Source organism: Sceloporus occidentalis, unplaced genomic scaffold, assembly GCF_023333645.1.
Source record: "Sceloporus occidentalis isolate IW3139 unplaced genomic scaffold, rSceOcc1.0.p SCAF_29, whole genome shotgun sequence".
Classification (NCBI taxonomy): Eukaryota; Metazoa; Chordata; class Lepidosauria; order Squamata; family Phrynosomatidae; genus Sceloporus; species Sceloporus occidentalis.
In genome coordinates this window covers 7,363,378-7,381,070 of record NW_028317009.1, presented here as the reverse complement: position 1 = coordinate 7,381,070, position 17,693 = coordinate 7,363,378, and positions in this window count along the sequence as shown.

Sequence of the window (17,693 nt, the reverse complement as noted above, 5' to 3'; positions counted from 1 at the left end):
AAACACCGATGACCTTAAAGACCTGGCCCAAAATATCTTAATTACAAACCCCCACCTTAAATAAAAAAGGAATCATGAAGGTTTGGGCTTGGTGCCCACACATCTGCATAAGGGCACCAAGCCCAAAATATCATGTTTTTGGTTTCTTCCTATGGTCTCTTAAACGCATTTAACCACTTGTGCTTTGAGATGCCTACAATTCATCATTTAGCACAAGCTTCAGGCTACACTAATGTGTGTTGAGTGAGACCAAGGTGGCATTAGAAGTATGCAATTTTAAGCGTGGCTACACCATAAGAAAAATGCATGTTTGCAATATAGCATAAAGCAAAATTAAAGCCACAAGTGTGTACTGGATTTTCAAACATTGGGGAAAATGATTAGCACTTTAGTAATTCTTTAAAGACCATTTAAAAAAATGAGATATATATATATATATATATATATATCATATATTACATACACACACACACTCAGATGCTACTAAAAATGTTTGAAAACATCCAAAAGGGAAATAAGTGGTTAATATCCAGCTTATATTAAGTCATGAATATTAAAGTCTTTGTTTAATCAGACCACATTCTTTCATCTTACTGTAATGAGATGAACTTGGGGTAAGTATTCAAAAACAATAGAAAAACAAAACTTAAGAAATGATTACAATATTTTTTTAAATTATACATACATATTACACATAAACACGACAAGAAATAAAAAATCTCAAAATTATTTCAAGTTATTGCAGTTGAATTTAGTCCCATTAAACATATTTTTAACTATTCTCTTCCCTGTTCTTGCCAATAATGCTCCCCAGGGTCACCTAACTTTTCTGAGTGATATAGATGAGCTTAACCGCGTGTTTGTGATTAATTAAATGTGTTTGGCCGTGATGGAGAGGAGAGGCAAAAACCAGATACATCATATTTTACAATTTGTTTGGAACCGAGTTGCGGAGGAGTAAACGGCAGAAATGAGATAGACCCAAAAAGGGGAGTCTCCTATGTAAATAAGCATAGCTAGCTTGACATCCCTTCAACTAGTGTTAGAAACTTAGGTCACTGATTGAAACTTTTTATTAAGTCTTTTGTGCACCCTTTGGAAAATTATTTTTCAAACTATGAGCCAAATATATATATAAAAAAATAGATAATGAACCATGGTTCCCAATAAATATGATTTGCTAGAGCCTTATTTGATAATATACAGAATTCATATACATATAATGTTAATTGTCTACAGCTCCAAATATCCAAGACCTAAAAAATTATGAATAGGTTTTCTCAAAACAATAGTAACGAAATCTTTCATCTGTCATATTTCATGTAATATCCACCTCACTGTGACTTCTGTAATTCACTCATCCCACATGACAATATTTAATATGAGGAACGTACAGGAAAGTCTGTTTCTCATAAGTTTTTGGTGCTCCCAAGACAGCTGTACAGCCATATTGAAAATCAATGTTTTCACGACCTTTGAGCTCTCCACTCACTGCTAAGTGTCTATTCTTTATGTTGTAACAAGGATAAAAACAGCTAAATCACGAGTTTAATGTGCAACAAAATTATGTTACATATGGGAACTGTACATTTAACGGTTTCTAAATTATTTTTATGCCCAGATGTACTCCCTTAAAAAATCATGCATGTAAAATAGTTACTTTAAGCAGTGGTGGACACATTTATAAATCTACCCCACCATGCCCCACCAGTTAGATGTTCGGTAAATTAAGTATTAAAAAGTACAACAGTATTTTATCAGCTCTTAAAATGTTACTATTATCTCACTTTTCAAATACTTGAGAATATAGGCAAAGAAGATTCTAATAGAATTATTTGATGATTTAAGTTTGTCTACCAATGCTACAAGGTGTATGAACAGTTTATAAAGAAAAAGAAAAAAGCTTTTCTAAATTTCACACTTTGAGTAGAATATTTCCATTGTGGGATTTTGAGAGATTTTGTGTCTGTACTCTAAGGCTTGTCTTTTTTTAACTTTTGGATTTACATTTTAGCCTTCTAAATTTCAGAAATCTCTTAAGGGATGTAAGAAAACATTCGTCACAGGAAGCCTTTGATTCTGGGTCTTTTTTTAACAAATTTCTACAAGGTGCCAAAAACAAGAAGGCCAAATCTTGACCCAAGTATAGAATGTGATTAACAAAAGCTTCTTTAGATATTCCGTTGAGTAGCTTCTAAATAAAAGGACCATGTGTTGACACTGAAGAATGTTAGTCTTCTGGGGGGGGCACATTCCCTACCAGAGAGTTAAGCGTTTGTGTACTTTGTGAAAAACACTACTGGCAAATAGAACTTTATCAACATATTGGAGGATGGACTATAATGTAACCAACAATGGCAGATCTTTACTGGACACTTAAATTAGTACCCAACCTGGGGCTTTATTGATCTTCAAGCTGTATAAAACCTTGCACAAGGCTTTGTGATGAGAATTTTCAAACACCTTTAATGCTTTGGTTGAATATTGGGTCCAGAAGATCTGATTTTCCTAAAAATGCCCCATCTTTATCCTTATGTATAAAGTTAAATACACATTCGTAAACATACCTTGTTTCTTTTCGAGTTGGAGTTAATCATAGGTGTTTAGCAATTGTGTGTCTCAAGGTATCTAATGGACTTTACGTGACCCCGCATGGCACAAGTACATATTTAACTTAATGGCTTTTTAAAGTTGATGCCAGTTACAGGCCGGGGCACTCGGAAACGGTGCGTGGTAGAACAGGATGTCTGCTGTGTTTTCAGAATGCAGAACGTAGAATGTATTCATTTCTTGCAGTTCAGGTCAACCAGGCGAATGCAGAAAAACATTGTTTTTTTCCACTCAGTATTGTTTTAGACGCCAATTTAAAAAATTATGTAAGTGTGGCTGAAAATATTCTTCTAAAATGACAGGATATTCAACTTCATTTTTAAATAATAAAAAACAACTAATGACATCAATTTCTTGAATGGGCATACCCTATCACTAAGAGTATGAAGAGGGGAAAATGGAACACAAAGCTTCTAAGGCGGTCCACCACCACCGTAAAATGAAAGGAATCCCTGGCCTACAAAAAGGCATCAAACACTGAACAATTGCTTCTCTATTTTGCTGTAGCTTAGAGGTGAAAATACTTTTTTGTCCACTACCCCCTGTGAAAGTCATTTCCCTTTGCTTTTTTTTTTTTGTGAGTTTTTCCATTATAGTGTATCCAGGTTGTCACATGAGAACATCAATACAATAACACCTTCTTCTAAAACAGTAAATGCTTAGGAACCAACAAAAAAAAAGTTAGTAGAAATGTTCAACTGCATACAGTATTACAATCGTATCTTTATGTGCTGCGCAAGTTTGGAAAAAAGACTCCACTGCTGGCAGAAACGACGAAAAAAAAAGGTTCTAAGAATTAATTTCCTGTGCGCCGCAATTCCCAGAAAAACAGGAAGGTTTCTCATTATGCTTTTTTTTTTTTTTTTTTTTTTATTTGAAAACACAACAATTGTTTAAGTAGGTCTCTCAAAACGTTCCACCAACCAAGGCTTCAATTCAATCGTCTCCACGATTAGATGAGGGCACAGGCTGTATTTTCAGTTTCTACATGAGTATACATAAGTATATCTCCATGCATTTGTCTCTGCCAATGCATTTCAGTCGCACAAAGGCAATTTGACCCGTCTACACATAAAGCTTGTAATTGGTGGATTTGCTTTTAGGATACGTGCAGTTATATATTGTGCACGAGACAAAACATGAAACTCAACACCCTGCTAAATAGGAGCACCACACATCAGACTCCATTAGGACTCCTTCATAACAATGACCCGGCAAAACTTCCACTAGATTTTCCAACAACTTGTTTACTCAACCAACGCTTTTCACACATTAACAAGACACACGCTCACACTTAGAAACACAATAACAAACAAGGTGGGGTTAATAAGCCCCTCTCTCCTGGAGGGATGGTAAACAGAGCCACGTGTCTACACATGCCTTTAAATAAACACAAGCACTTGTTACTCCAAGGTGCAATTATTCTGTAAAGCCTCAACAGGTTTATATATAAAGCACACTGCTTGGAATTTATCATACGGGAACAAATTTCGTTAACATCACATTGTTACCGATGACTTCATGAAGGTTACATTAAACATGAATCCTGAAACTGGAATATAGTATATCTTCGATCCAGTCGTACACTACAGTGGTATATCATAGGTTACATTTTTACCTATTTTACTTGTTTCTAACAAAATTCCTCAGGGAGCTCAGGGATACAGAGCTATAGCAGAAAGATAACACTATTTCAAGGCTGGAACCTCCGACAGTATTGGGTCCTGGAATTGCCTGTGCCTGGGTTTATAGGATGGGCTATCTAACTGCTTGTTTACCTATGCGTGTTGCAACGATTACAGTCACGTGAAACCTCAGCTTGACAATTTTTCTTTTGCAGTGATTGCTGTACATGAGCTGCAGCTCCTTCCTCTGATTACTACTCCTGCTGGGAGGCACAGCATCAAGTCGTGTGCTGGAGCCATCTAACTTCCAGCTTGGAAATCAATATGAGGAGAGGTACTCAAGCAGCGTACGCTAAAGTATCGCTCCTCTTCTCCTGAGGATTTAAATGGTACTGGAGGATTAAAAGCCAACAGGCCAGATGTATTAAGTAACGTGTTTAGCCACCCAAACGCTTAATTGATTCTACACATGCAAATACCCTTGGATGACATTAAGAGTTGGCCTACCAATAGTTCCTTGTAGACAATATGATGCTGCTTGGTAATAGGCAAGAGAATATAGTAATGGCAAACAGAAGTCTACAGTTTAATCTTTTGTATAGAAAAGGAACAGCATGTAATTCCAAAAAGCCATTTACACTTAAATTAAACATTTTTGTAATTATTCAGGAATAGTGTGACCTCCATCTGTCGTATGACGAGCATGAGCACTTAAATAGAATACAAATAGTATAGAAAATATATTGCCTTTACTAACTCATCCTTACAAGGCTTCTCTGTCCCTTCTGCCCTAATCCCATGGATTTCTGAAGCTTTTAGTTTTAACTAAGTAATTTGTAAGCTGGGTTGAATTCTTGCCAAATGTGCGGTAACTCGCTTTGGGAAGTTCCCCACCAGTTAATTAAAGCCATGAGGTTGAATCATTTAATTTAGGTGATTTGATTGTGATCAAAAGAAACCTCTGGAATCGCCCATTGAGAAGATTGCTTCAAATTGTTCTTGGATTCACATAAAAATAACAGAAAAGTGTGCTTTTCTCAGGAATGTCACACAAGTAATGCATTTATTGTTACAGCTAAAAGTTATCAGGAAAGAATTAAAAATTCAACATCTGTGGTCAAGGTTTGTAAGTTCCTAGCATACTGCAAGGCATCACATTATTATGAGAAGATTATGGCCAGCATTATGTATTGAATTCTACAAATGAACATAAAATTACCATTGAGAACCATGTTTGTGCATTTGCTTCCTGATATAACTTCTGTTCCTGTTTTATTTCTTACCAATGAAGTGCAGTTACACACAAGCTCTGTTTCAAGGGGGACCTGTTATTCGTACAAACAAGTGTACTTCAAATATCACAAGCACCGAGACCGACAACCCAATCGCCATTATGCTATTGGCCCAAGGAAGGGGGTCCTTGCAGATATCAAATACACAAACATGCTACCCCGTTTTTAGCATTAATTAATAAGTCGCGGACTCCCTCTGGCCAAGGTTTCTGGAAAATGGCTAGGATACCATATCTGTGGGTTACATATAGCATGAAGCAGAACAGAAGTGGGGATCCACTGTTTTTTTTGCCCACCTTAGCCAGCTGTGAATTGAGTTGATGGAATCTGGACAAGGAGGATTTAACTAAAAAATAATGGGAGTTCTGGTATGTCTGGAATGTAGATTTTTTTTCCCTTTTAATTTGTGTGGATCCAAACAGACATAATGTTTTATATTAGATATGTAGGAACCATTATTTTGTAGGAGAAAACCACAGAGGGAGAAAGTGAACCGCGCAAAGAAAATATGATGGGAATCTGAAAAGATAAGGCAACCAGACACCCCACACAATCAGATCTACTATGGAAACAAGTAGTCAATAGTTACGTAAAATAAGACATTTTTTACTAACCAGTAACGGGTATCCCACTAAAAACCAAGATGTCTTTGTAACTCCTTTAAACAAGCACTAGATTAAAGCGTGTTAGCTCTGTAGTTATCTAATCAGTCTATAAAGAGATATATTAAGGTGTAACAACCACATACCTTGATCTCTACTTAGCAGTGTGACCACTTGCAGCAAATTATAAATAGTTAATTAACCACAACCTATTCATTAAAAGGGACGCTCCAACCATAGCCATTGAATGCATTTGATCCCCACCAGCACCTGTTTGCTGGGCAGGAGATGTGTTTGGTTGAATAGATGTCTCATTACAAGATATCCTTACTTCCCTAAAAGTACCCTAATATGTATTTATTGTTTACATTCAACACTAATATGCTCCACAACATTGATATTCACTGGCATAATAGAAGTGAAGAAGCCACAAAATAGGGACCACAACATGTCTGGGCATAATCCCAACTTTGCAGCAATGAGATGGAATGTAGTCATATTGCAAATCTAAAACCAGTAAATATAGACTTTAATACTACTATATTTTTGGCAGATGCACATAAACCTACCCTTCATGTCTAGGTATTTCATCAAAAAATATTGATTTAGAAGAAATTAGTTTTATCATAGTTGCAACAAGCATTACTGAATCTTTAACAATAACTCTTACAACAGAAGGAAGCCGTAAGCAAATCATTCGCAGATGGCATTTAAAACACTTTCAATTGTGTGTTTCTAAATATTTTGTTGTGATGTAACAATCGCTGATATCACATAATCCATAAGGAATGGTTAGGAAGGAAAATTGTTTCATTAAAGACCATTTGTATGCCTTCTATTTGAAAATCTTCCGACTCCGATCTTCCGATTTTTATTGATTAAATGCGTCTCAATAGAGACAAAAGCGTCAGAATTAAAGATTTCGCACAGAACACACAAAAAAACCACCCACTGGCTTTGTACAATGGTTATTCATAAGATTTCATAAGAATTAGTTTGGACAGTTGGCCATCCCCTGGCAAGCAAGGGGTTAATTCTCTCACAGCTCAAGGCAAATTCTTGTACACAAGGCAATTTATCCCAAAAGGTGCGATGAAAGCTTTGCCGTACACACATTTCTTAGTTCGGATGCCTAAAATAATACTTGCGATACTGGCAGGGGAATAGTAAGCTTCCTGTGAGTGTTTCAATTCACATTCTCCCAAAAATAACAGAGAGACTGTTAACACCTGCACTTTTCAACATTTCCTTGCTAACAGCACAGAGATTAATGGGCTCCATTCAAAATGGACCCTTTTGACCTCATTTATGGAGTTAAAAATCTCAGGAAATTGCTTGCTAATCCAAATCTTGATAATCCTGTATCCATACATTCTCCCCAAAGAGTCGTCCGTTTGTATGGCAGTTGTTTATATCCGACATGACGTTTCAGCGTGGATTTTAGATTGTTGAATATGTAGGGTTCCCATTAGTTGAACCCTAGAACCCAACAATCTTCTCAACCAGCTGCACATTTGACAAACGAGAAGAAAAAAAAAAAAAAAAAAAAAAAAGGGCCAGGCTATGGCAAGTGCAATATGGTGATCATAGTTTGTATACCCTTCAGGTCACAAAAATTGTCTACATAGGCAGGTCACACTAGGAGACAGTAACACTGATCATCTTCATTCATGACTTTAGGCTAATGTAAGATGGACACCTAGTATTTCATGTAGTGTAGCCAGTACCAAGCTGGCAAATCGCGTCCTCCATGACACGCAGGCTGCAAAATATCCACAGATGTGTCTATCTTGCATAGAGGAAATGATAGCAGAATTGAACACTAACTTGGGTTTTGACTGAATAATTAAATCATGATGTTTATCCTGGTGAACGCTCCTTTAATCTCTACGGCGGGAAAGTGATAAGAAGCCCAGAAAAACATTTCTTGGAATATCAGAGCGATTAATCAATAATTAACACTAACAGGTGTGCAGATGGAAAGCCCAAATATTGGATGGTTGTTCCAAGCATGTTAATCATGTAATGGAAAATGTAGAAATTGCCAAGAAATCCTCTTCCAAAATGGAAAAGGAGAAGGCAGATACAATCAGAATACATAATGCGGCAACATATGTAATGGAAGTAACCAGAGAAAAGAAAAATAGAACTCCGCATAAGTAATAAACTCAAAAGGCGTTCCGCAGGTGTGCAAAACTTGTTTGGTAAGGCTCGTGTCTGCAAGATCAATGCTTAGCGCGTTATTAGAAACTGAAGCACAAGGTAAAGTGAGCACATTCTCAAGGTTAGCTGAAAGAGGGGGCTTTATCATTACGTGCGGTCTACCCAAACTCGTCCGTTACCGTACCGCTAGACTTCCCTGTAAGAGTCACTGTTGTGGTCATGAGTATTTCCAGTACCGAAAAAGATCAGTAATACAATTTTGCACAAAATCAGGCTGCAGTGTAATTTGTTTATATCGTATAATGCGTCGGAATTTGATGGCTGTTAGATATTCTGTGTCTTAAATATCTAAACTTTTGCAGTGACCAAACAGAAATCAAGACCACAGCTTCTAAGTCTTCTTAAGTAGGTTTATTTGGTAACAAAGTAGTATACATACAGTACTGATTGATGAACAGATGGTGGTTGTAGGTACTGTAGGGTCAGTACCCTTGGCGAAATGGATTAAGACCTTGCCCTTGTAACCATGAGTACTTATACCCCATTACCTTCAGTTAGGGTATAAGTTCTTACTATACATAGGCAATATATGAATTTAAGGAATCCTATTGGAGCAGTCATTGGATACATTGACATTCCACACAAGACCCTCTAATAGCTTTATCACGTGTTTGAGAATATATGTTTAGCACTCAATCTGCATTCAGGCCTAAAGTGTGCAGAACAGAATAAAAGCATAACAACGATTTCTTACAATGGGGCTAATTAAATAAATGTTAAAACGAGTTACCTTTTCTAACAGAAGGTGGTTTGGCATCCTTTACGATCACATCACATATAGCAAATATTTTGCACATGGCAAATAAGAGTAAACAAAATGCGTTTCTCCGTCAGTTTTTATTAAACATGAAAATAGTTTACATTTGAATATTAACTGGTAAAATGGGTAGTCTTATAGTCAGGCTTTTTCCCCCTAAAATATTCAAATTTTGGATAGTCTTATAATCTAGCAAATTCTCTAAACATCAGTAACTACATCACCAAGAACAGGGGGAACACATAACCAATACTATGTTTTTATAATACGGTTACACAAAAGTATACAATAAAAATAAAAAAAAAATCAAGACCAGGCCAACAATGGTTTATAAAAATATAAAAGGTTTAAGCTTAAGTAAACTTGGGGCAATCAAGAATGACTTACAGTGAAACAGCTGCATAAAGTTTAGCCCCACCGCTCGAGATTTTTATTTTTTCTCTATTTGCTTTTGAAGCTATTTTATGAAGCGTAGGGTCACAAGCATTACATGTATGGGAAAGCAGCGCTAGAGCCGCTGGCAGACTTATCCTGATGTATAACAATGCTGGATGACAGGCCCATGTGTTACAAGCGCTAATGAAGAGCACGTAAAACCCCCTCCATCAGGCTGTGGGAAAACACAGGCAGGTCTTCAACAAGAACCTCCACTTTACAAAACAAAGCGCTGACCGACATTAAATGAATGGTATTACTGGGAAAACATACTGATTTCACCAAGGAATTGATCGCATTTCATTCTTTAATGATTACCCTAAATCATAGTCTTAAACCCTGGGGGAGTGTATAACCCAGTAGCTGGCCTGTTTCCATACATTTTCTTTTTCAAATAGCCCCAGGTCCCACTTCTTATAGTGCCGTAGATACACTTTCACTTCTCAAAACACTAAAACTGCCACGCACTTCATAGCCCGTACACGAACATAAATGGAGTGATGGCACATTTAGGACTCCCTTAATTCTGACCTAAAAATTAAAAAGTTTAGAATACTCAAAAGGACATAAGAATTCCATCGATCTATCAATATACCCATTAAAACACAACAAATGATGGTAACGTATCAAAAGGTACGGATCTCCATGTGGGCCTGCAATACCAGATGTGATATCAAATCATGACTAAACCAACCCGACTAAAGCCAAAACTAGGACTATATTCTCACTTGTTACACAAGGGACAAATGTTTTGGCATTGCCCTGGTAAGCATAGATGCCATAATTTGCCCATGACAGAGCATTCATGTTACGAGCTGCAACGCATTCTTGAATAATCCCGTGTGATGCACTATTAACGATGCATCACATATGTGGGCTTTGACACAAATCGGAATTAGGTAATGGGAAAGGCAGAATTGTATCTAAATGATGAGCACTGTGGTATAATTCTACATATGTATCTCATTACATAGTTTCATTTTCTGCAAATGTACACAGAAAAAAAAGTATGCAAAAAACGTACAGAAATTGGATTGGAAGAAGGGTTAGCCGTTGACTTTAAAGAAACCAATTCAATCTTGATAACTATTGTGCTTCGTTTGAGATGTTTACACAAGTAACAGCGGGATTCTGAAACCCTTGACTTTTTTTGGGGGTCATTTACACAGAAGCCAGGAGCGCTGCCAGCTGGAATACAAAACGTGCAAACTTTGGAAATTTGGTACTTTGGCCATTTCTAAAGACAGAACCTTGACCTAGGAATCCTGCCACAACAGAATATGGGGCCCTCGCATTTGACCCCTGCGTTCTGATAAGAAATACCAGTGGTGCCTGCGCAAGAATAAAATTAAAATGCATTAAAAATTGATCTGTGCCGTAAAATAGATTTTTATTAGGGCCAAGTAGGCATTTGTAAGAGTTTTGAAAAGACCGTTTTATGGGTATATCAGTGGCAATAAGATAACGTTACATCAAAGGAAGATTTAATAATGTGAAAATTCACTTATGATGTGTGAGGCGCTCCTACATACATGAAAGGAACAGCTCTCCTTTTGTGAAACGGCTGCTTCTATCAGAATTAAACTGTCAAGTACAAACTGTCTTGATACAATTGACCTCTCCACATATAACTGTGCTGTCCTCATGTTACCCTCCTCTCCACTACTTTTCTGTTCCTTTCTCCCCAGAGAAAGTTAATCATAGGAAGAAAAAAAAACGACATTAAAAAGCAAGGATTAAGATAGTGAGAGGAAACTATTTTCAAACAATTGACTAAAAAAGCTGGTCTTACGGGTATAGAGTAGGAGCAGTTTATAGCAGAAACCGAAAGGTCACGCTACCGGGACCTAATAGATCTGTTCCATTGTTTGTAATCTCAAGATCCTCCGAGCTTCTTCCTAGGAAGTACAGAGTTGGGTGAAGGACGTGAAAGCCAAAAAAGAAAAGCGCCATCAAGCAAAAGGTATGGAGTCGTTACCAAGTAATAAAACACTACAAACAATATCCTGCAAACCCCAACTAAGGACAAGTTGGTTTTTTTTTTTTTAATGGACGATCAGTCATCTCTACCCTCTAAGCCGCTTTAAATATATTCTTTTTAGCAGCAACCTATCGCTGCCCATAATGAAAGAGAAAAGAAAATATACCATGTCGGCCACAAGCCACAGTGCAAAAAACAACCGAAAAGGGTCAAACTTTGTTTACAGAACAGTGTACCTTGTGTATGATTGTAAATAAAATCAGCTGGGTACATGTATTGTTTGGGGCAAAATAATGCAACGCTGTAATCAACATGGACACAATACCCATCTAGTAATGGATAAGTACACTAAGGAGTTAGATGTTGCAGTACATTATAAAGCTCTGCACAGATGAATATCAGGTCCAGAGCTACCTATATGATATATTCATTATTCTAGGTCCTAGGACCCCACTAATTCTACCAAACGTAACTGATATGTAGATACAGTTAACATACAAAAACAATGTGTGCATACATACCAAATTATACATTAGAAAAATGCAGCCAATGGTAATAGTGATGCCAGCTAGCATTGGAGTGTCCTTGGGTGGATGTTGCCCTGTATGGGTACTACTGCTGTACAGCCTAGGAGCAATTTTTGTGATGAAACCATGTATGGAAATTAATATTTTTTACCAAAACCACAAAACACAATATTTAGGTGACAGAAAAACTAGAGGATAGATTATATACCTAAAAAATAACTAAGAAAAGACAGCGCTCAAAAAGATGTAAGTATAAAAAAAATACACACATATATATATACATAGAATTTATTAGTGTATTATAAATAAAACATTAAAAATACATACAAAACAAAAAATATTTAGAACATACAATAATGTATAAAAAGTATATCTATTGGGGTTAATAAACCCAAAAGATAAACTAAAATAGACAAACAATTCAAAAGAAGAATTAAATATAAGACTCACTATAGAGTTTCGTTCGTAGAAAACTTCATCAGCGGCAAAAAAGGCGGCGCAGAGAATATACCTAGTCTGCTATCAAATGTATGATATTTATATATTTTTTGCTAAAGAAAAAACAAATGTCTTGAGGGGTGTTGAGGGTAAGAAGATATCGCTATGAAAATGTTTTATGCTAAACTGAGAATATCCCAAGGCTTCCTCACTGATCATATAATTGTTTGATGTAGTGTAAATTGTGTTCCTTTGTGCATGTTTTTTCTAATTAATGTTTTTAATGAAGAATTTACATCTACAAACCTTTGGAACGTCACTCTAACTCTAGTAATATTTACTTATTAGCTTCCAACAAATCACATGACAATTTAGCATTAGATAGCGATATCTTTCGGGGTTAAAAGACATCTATAGAGTAAGTGTTCAGTTTGTAAACCGTTGTGTCATTTCACACCAGTTGTGACTGCTAACTTTGCCTCTTATTGGCCATAGCTATTTGTTCAAAGCTCATTAAAACGTTACCGCAGTCTATAAAGTGCAATTATCCAAATGCTCCAACAACTCTGTGTAGACACCGTAAGTTCAATGACTTCTGTTTTGTTCTCTTTAAACAAAGTCACCCCCAGCCAGCTTTTCATCTGGCCAGTAAGGGCGATGGAGGGCAAGTCACCAGGGCACTGTCTCTTTATCTAAGGCTCTGTAAGAAATCACAGAGCTCAATTCTTTTGGAATGCTAAGCTACAAATTAAATGGTTGTGGCAGAAGCATCTGTTGAGGACTTCAGCCGTGATGCAACCCCAGGAAAGTGTGCACAAAAAAGAGAATGTTATACGCAAGGCTGTAGAATCTTTTGGTGTTACTTTATCATGCCATCTACCTGAACATTATCATAAAAAAAACAAACGAACAATATTTTGCTTTAAATGTAATCTCATGACATAGGAACAAAACGTATTAACTTTTCAATGCTTTAAACGATATATACCCCCCCGTACGTCCGTCAGAAATGCCAAATTTTCTGCACACTTTAGCACTTTCCAGCAAATGTGATCAACGTGTGATTGAAACAGCTCATTGGGAAGCCCTCTTATTTTCCTCAAGATGTTTATTTTGCCATGACCGTACAATCGCTTGCGTGTTTACTCCTGTCAGTGGATACACATTTTCTTTTCACAGCAGGTTAAACATTATAGAACGGGTTATACTGTAATACTGAACTTCTTACTGGTACTTGTGAAAGACAGAATGCCCGGCAGTTTAATGATAGACTGCAGATTACCAGTCGAGGACACTCTAAAAGCAGCACCCTTTTTTTGTAGCTCATTTAAGAGTCCGAAGAACATGGTATTAATCCGTACATCTTTTGGCCAACACAGGGTCATACACCTTGAGGAACAAGCTGTAGAACAATGTTTGAACAGCCTGTAAATTCACTGAAAAGTATGGCGTTTTGTGTATGGTTGGTAAAATATATAAACACATGAACTGGTGTCACTTTTTTACATACATACCAGGAGCATAAAGAACTTTGAAACATGAAATGTATTTATAATATTTATAAGTCATTAACAAGTGATCATATGCCATAGCTTCTCAGCTGGAGTGTTCACTCTTGTGTAATGCATGTAAGGTTTGCAAAAAACGTACATTATGTTTAAAAATACTTCAGCTGGCACACATGTAAAAGTTAAAATGTTGCACATGAATTGTCTAATATTTTATCATAATAATATTAATATTTTATCATAATCTAAAGTATTTTTTTCGTTAATGGTGCAGTTGTTGAAGCCTATATGCGGCTAATGGCTTCTAATAACTAACATGTAATTATTAGGACAGAGTTAAAGATATTCAGCAAAGCTATATATAAAAGGGTTGAGCAGAGACATTTAATAAACAAGAAGCAGTTACTTGGAGACGGCAAATTTGGTGGAGCACAATTGTGTAGAATCGCAGTTTTGGGGGTTTTTAGTAGGTGGGAGTTGGAGTGGGGAGGTGTAAAGAGACACCTGCAGAATGCGTTTCATGAGCATCCTCAAAAATGCTTCATCTTACTTGGCCAATGGATACAAAGTCATTTTCATGCAATTTGTTCACTATACAAAAAAATGTATGCATTCAATTGGCAATAATTCCCAATATAAGCAGACCAAAAAGGGGGGGGGGGGGGCACATTCATAAGCAGCAAGGATGTTAGCTGTAATTCCCCCCCAGTTTGCCTAGATGTCTAGAAAGAGTTTCCAGCAGAGCAATCTGTCCACAGCCCACAAGTTTATGAATCCCAGAAGTTTCGTTTGGTGAAAGCTTGGCCTGTGTTACTGCACAGAATTTTTCTCTGTCAGGCAACAGAAAGCAGTACAAAGAGCCCAGCTGTTAGTCTTCAGAGCACAGGCTTTTAATTAAAACAGTGGAAAATTAGATAACTTTACAAATTCATCACTGCCGCCACTGGCTGTCAAGAAAAAAAAAAAAAAAAAAAAAAAGCTCCAGGGTAACCACCCACCTTTTGTTTATATCACAAATTTGAGTTCCTTTCTAGTGTGTTTGCATCCTTGTCTATCCCCTTTCTTCACTTTCAGCTATTTGATGCCGAGTCAATGCAATCATTGTGTAAGGGTAAGCAAACAGAGCCCAATTTCCCTCCTATAAATGTATTTTTGGGAAGAACGTCTCACTAACGGCATTCACGCTTGCTACCACGTGCTTGGAATCTTTTTTTGAATGTGCGACCTGAATCTAAATTTTACGCTACAGGTCCCAGTGGGACTTTGAAGAGAAATGGTACTCCTTTATCTGGGAATGTTTTCTAATAATTAAATATAAAAAAGTCTGAAAAGTTTTTATGTATAATTCTGTATTTTATATAAAATGGTGGCCTTGTGATTTCTAAACAAGAACATGTTCCCCGGCCCAATGTCCAAAATGATGCTTACGGGCCAGACCTCACAAAATACCCGCTAATGTTGCTTTAATGTCGTTTCATATATATATTTACGCAACATCTTTGTTTAAAAGAATCTGGCTCCTCAGTACATCAATCTAGAAATCGGCTGACATGACAACTTTTGCCATGTTCCGGCAGGGATACCCTGGCTGCCCACTGCATCTTTACATTATTGGTATAGACTTGGTGCCAAATGTGTGTTTAGGACACCATATAAAAAAATTTTCACTGGGCTTTCCTCCAATCCGGAAAGCTACAAGTTAGGCTTTATACAAATCAAGGATGACCTCAGAGTCCAGCTGGTGTAAGACAACTACTGTCCAACCAACTCGACGACAGCTATAGAGGTCCATACTTAAAAAGGTTCTCAGGGAGAGAAATTTTGTAACATTCACTTACCGTTCTAGATGATCTTCCTTTAGTAAATAAATCACATTTAGGGACAATAATTTACAAGGAGCAATATAAAACACAAACATTTGTTCACAATATGAAGCTTCTACTTTAAGGAGCTACAATGTCCTCTCAGTGACCTACGGATTTAATCTATAATTATAATGTTCCTAGTCATTTTAAAAATTTATTTTTAAAGCAGTATTAAAAAGAGAGATCCTGCTACAAGCTACCTTCCTAATGATGTACCTTCCTTTGAACTTTGACAGTCCCTATATGAACACGCTGAGCTGCCAAACCGCTTTCTTTGAAGTTCTTTCCTGCCTTTGTAAAGGAGTTTCCTTCTATGCGGGCTACTAGATATGGACGAGAAATATTCTGGCAAGAAGTTTCCATCGCTGATAAGCCTCAAGCATTGGGTATCACTCCTATATTGTCTTAGTCATATCTCATTCATGAGTACAAGGACACTAAAACACTTTACTAATGAAATGCAGCCAGCAAGAGTTATTATTAATCTATACGTGTCTGTGTGTAAGCATGGATGGGTGTGTGAGCATGGATGTATAATTGTGTGTATATATATTCTAGTCTTGTTTCAATACAAATACATTTCTATAACAAAGTAACTGACTTAATTACATTATTTTTTTAGACCGCATTTTCAATTTCAAAGAAAGTGTTTAGACATAGTGTACCTCTTGGATTTCTTGAATGTAATTGGCTTTTATGGGGAAAACTCTGTAGAAACTCTGCCACAAGATAAGACGAAGCAGTGAGGTTTACGCATAATCACCTAGGGAGAAAAAGAAAAGTCTCAAACAAAATACATTTTACTTTTATTAAGGTACGCCGGGCAGAGATGTCCTTTTGAAGCCTATTCACGTTAGAAACAATGGCTTGACAAACTTTTATAAATAGAAATTCAACTAGAGTTGGCGATATTGCTGAATTTGTGCATCGATCATTGCACAGTTATATCAACAAAGACCATTGATTAATAGATCCCGGTATCTTATCAAGTGACATTATCAGATGGAGGTTAATGGAGTTATACTGGTAAACAAACAGCACGAAGCACAGAGAGAACAGTTTCACCAATATGCACTGGCACATATAAATCAATGATGATCATGTCTTTGGCCCATGGGAATGTTGAGCAACATTGAAATATCTCCATAACTTCAAGACAAATCCAACTCATTTAGTTTGGAGATTAACCATTATTCTGAGAAATAATCTGGTTTTACTATATCTGGTTTCATTTCAACATGGGTTTTCCTTAACCCATTTTACCTAGAAGTATTTTAGAAGAAAACCACAATTACCTCGGACCTTGCAACATAAGCCTCTAATAAGTTGGAAATCTGCTGATATGTATCTTTCTAGGACCCAAGGAAAATAGAGCATATGCCAATGAGAAGAAACACTCTTCTTTTCACTGAATCCAATGTCATGCATAAAAACTTAAGACATGTCAAATATAGGGTTAAATAGTTAAAAATTCTTCGTAATCTATATTCTTACTTATTTCCGGGATCCCATATGTGCTTGGAATATTCATTTAAAGGCCACAAACACCGAAGGAATACTGGATTAAGACCTGCAGAAAAAGACAAAACAAAATCAAATTGTTAACACTGGTTTTGACAATTTTCTCAGACCTATAGCAAAATAAAATTAAATATATATATTCCCACTGTTTTTCTGGTAATTGTGTAGACAAAGGTTCTATTTGATACAGAATATGTAACAATAGATTTATCAATATTTATTGGAACACGAATAACGCCCAAACCTTATATATAAAAAAAAAAGTTTTGTTGACTGTTCTACCTCTCCCATTTATCTAATTCAAATGAT